The following is a 3,616-nucleotide window of genomic DNA, read 5'->3' on the forward strand; positions in this document are numbered from 1 at the left end:
GATCGCTTGAATATAATCCTCCCGGCCGATCGGCTCGGGGGTCTTCGCCATCGAGCCCCTGGCTCGTATATAATCCTCCCGGCCGATCGGCTCGGGGGTCTTCGCCATCGAGCCCCTGGCTCGTATATAATCCTCCCGGCTGCTCGGCTCGGGGGTCTTCGCCATCGAGCCCCTGGCTCGTATATAATCCTCCCTACCGGCTCGGGGTTCGCCATCGAGCCGTGCCCACGGCTCGATATAATCCTCCGGCCGAGCCTGGGGTCTTTGCCATCGAGCCCCGGCTCAGTATATAATCCTCCCGCTCGGCTCGGGGTTCGCCATCGAGCCCGTGAGCACGGCTCAGATATAATCCTCCCGGTTGCTCGGCTCGGGGTTCGCCATCGAGCCCGTGAGCTACGGCTCAGATATAATCCTCCCACCAAGGGCTCGGGGTCTCGCCATCGAGCCCTTGGCTCGATATAATCCTCCCACCGCTCGGGGTTCGCCATCGAGCCCGTAGCGCCACGGCTCAGATATAATCCTCCGAACGGCTCGGGGTTCGCCATCGAGCCCGTGCGCCTGACGCTCAGATATAATCCTCCCGAACGGCTCGGGGTTTCGCCATCGAGCCCGTAGCCCCTGGGCTCAGATATAATCCTCCCGGCCGATCCGGGGTCTTCGCCATCGAGCCCGTGGCTCGGATATAAACCTCCCGGCCGATGGGGCTTTGACATCGAGCCCGTGGCTCGGATATAAACCTCCCCGAACGGCTCGGGGTTTCGCCGAGCCCGTGGCTCGATATAAACCTCCCACCGATCGGCTCGGGGCCTTTCGAGCCCGTGGCTCGGATATAAACCTCCCCGACGGCTCGGGGACCTTTCGATCGAGCCTGGCTCGATATAAACCTCCGCCGAACGGCCGGGTTTTCGCATCGAGCCCGTGGCTCGGATATAAACCTCCGGCCGAACGGCTCGTCGGCTTCGAGCCCGTGGCTCGGATATAAACCTCCCGGCCGAACGGCTCGGGGGCCTTCGGCATCGAGCCCGTGGCTCGGATATAAACCTCCCGGCCGAACGGCTCGGGGGCCTTCGGCTTCGAGCCCGTGGCTCGGATATAAACCTCCCGGCCGATCGGCTCGGGGGCCTTGCTAATCTTCTCTGTATCGTTCCAATTTTATCGGATGGCTCTGACCGACCGAGAGGAGCTGGGTCCGGATGTGACAACGCGGAGCCGATGTGGCGATCTGAGGTGGCCCCGTCGGATATAAACGGCGACACGACCGGCGTCGCCTTCAGCATCGAGCCCGTGGCTCGGATATAAACCTCCCGGCCGAACGGCTCGGGGGCCTTCGGCTTCGAGCCCGTGGCTCGGATATAAACCTCCCGGCCGATCGGCTCGAGGGCCTTCGGGTTTAGTACAGATCATATAACTGACAGAACAAATAACAGAAAAACTGACTGTGGTCATGGGGATGGCAGAACTATCCGGCGTCGTTCATCTTCATGTTCCAGATCAGGCGCGTTCCCACAGACGGCGCCAATTTGATCCTATCTGGAAGCTGAGAAGACGAACCTGCCGGTATGACGTGTCTGGAAGGTTGACCGCATCCTCTTGACCTGGTCGATGAGCTGTCCTCTACGTTGACCAGATCGTCAGAAGTCCTCCTCCGGTCAACTGTACCTGTATCCAGCGACCGGGTCACCCCGGCCTCTGGTACCTCGGTGCTCGAGGCGAATCCCACAGATATATGAGCAATCGAATACTAACGACAAAATAATTAACTAAATGCAGAAAAGGTACGAGAACGTACCCTGGCCCAGGGGGGCGCCCTCGGATGGATGGATGAGCTGGTCGAACTACTGATCAAGTCGTCGTGGCCCTAGATCCGGAAAGCGGCATGTAGGCCGAGACATAATGGCTCGTAGGCCGATACGCGACACGCAGGCCGGATAACACAGATAGATCGTAATCATAAGAGAGATGCACAAAGTAAAATCCAACGACTCGATGGCCGGAACAACCTCGGCTCGATGGCCGAACCCAATCTCGGCGCGATGGCCGGAATAAACAAACCTGAGTCCGCCGAATGACGGTTGTCCCGTGGGTGACGATGCTACCCGGAGATGTCTGCGGCAGTGGTCGCCCGAGACGACAGTGCTGGTGGCCGGAGACGGCTACGACAGTGGCTGCAGCAGGCGATGCCGGTGGCGGCAGCCACTGGAGGAGGCACGTGGCCGGTGAGAGGCGCTGGCGGCCGTTGAAAGCCACGGCCGGTGGAGGCACTCGCTGCCGGCAGTGTGAGAGAGGTGTCGATACCCGCTGGGGGCGGCATCGGTGGCATCCGCAGCCACTGGAGGCGGCCTGGGGCGGCGGCAATTGTCGTCGGAGACAGTGACAGCGGCTTGCGCTCGCTAGAGACGGCAGCTTCTCTGTGGCATCAGCGTCGGCGTGGGGCTAGCATGGCCGGCGACGAAGGCGGCACAAGTATCTTCTTCCTCTACTGGACATGCTCCTTTGCTCGTTGTCACTGTCGTGTGTCCGAAGAGGAAGGAAGAAGTGGGATGGCTAGAGGGGCCGGAGCCGCCGGCGACGCTAAGAAGAGGAGAGGAGAGGCGGCGGCGGAGACCTATGACACCCTGGTGTCGACCACGGGAAAAATCAGAACCCGAACCGCAGTTGGCGCTGGCCAGGAAACCCGCGTGAGGAAGCTGGCGGCGGAAAAACCAACGCCCGAAAAAACCTTCTCCCTCTGTTGAACAGTGCTTTCCTTTTCAATACAAACCCTTAACATCCCAAAAGATCAAATTGCCCTTTCTTTTCCTCCTTATTCCCTCTCTGCCCCCAACACTATCCGCATCAGCAGTCATTGTAGAAATTCCATTTTCACTGCAGTTAATATCTTCCCTTGAAGAAAAAGAAATACCAAAATCTCACAATTTACAATCTAGTCATTCAATATTTCCTTTTTTAGAGGATAAATTATTGCATTTAAATTATCTGTCCGATATACTAATACCCTATCCCGTCCATATGGAAATCTTGGTCCAAATACTTCAATCCTGGATCCAGGATGTTCTCTCTTTACATTTATTGCAGTTCCTTCTCCACGAATATTATAATTGGAATAGTCTCATTATTCCGAAAAAATCTATTTACGTATTTTCAAAAGATAATAAAAGACTATTTTGGTTCTTATATAATTTATATATATATGAATACGAATTTCTATTAGTGTTTTCTTGTAAACAATCCTCTTTTTTACGATTAATATCTTCTGGAGTCCTTCTTGAGCGAATACATTTTTATGTAAAAATAGAACATCTTGGAGTGTACCGAATTTTTTGTCAGAAGACTCTATGGATTTTCAAGGATCCTTTCATACATTATATTCGATATCAAGGAAAATCGATTCGGGGTTCAAGAGGGACTCATTTTTTGATGAAGAAATGGAAATACCACCTTGTTAATTTTTGGCAATATTATTTTCATTTTTGGTCTCAACCATATAGGATTGATATAAAGAAATTATCAAACTATTCTTTTTATTTTCTGGGTTATTTTTCAAGTGTACAAATTAAGTCTTCGATGGTAAGGAATCAAATGCTAGAGAATTCATTTCTAATGGATACTCTTACTA

General features: G+C 53.8%; 1 pseudogene; it reads right to left on the bottom strand.

The window, feature by feature from the left end:
- Positions 1-1,117: 1,117 nt before the first annotated feature.
- Positions 1,118-1,185, bottom strand: LOC122013095 (annotated as a pseudogene).
- Between the last annotated feature and the right edge of the window lie 2,431 nt (positions 1,186-3,616).

The sequence above is a fragment of the Zingiber officinale genome, chromosome 8A (assembly GCF_018446385.1).
Source record: "Zingiber officinale cultivar Zhangliang chromosome 8A, Zo_v1.1, whole genome shotgun sequence".
Classification (NCBI taxonomy): domain Eukaryota; kingdom Viridiplantae; phylum Streptophyta; class Magnoliopsida; order Zingiberales; family Zingiberaceae; genus Zingiber; species Zingiber officinale.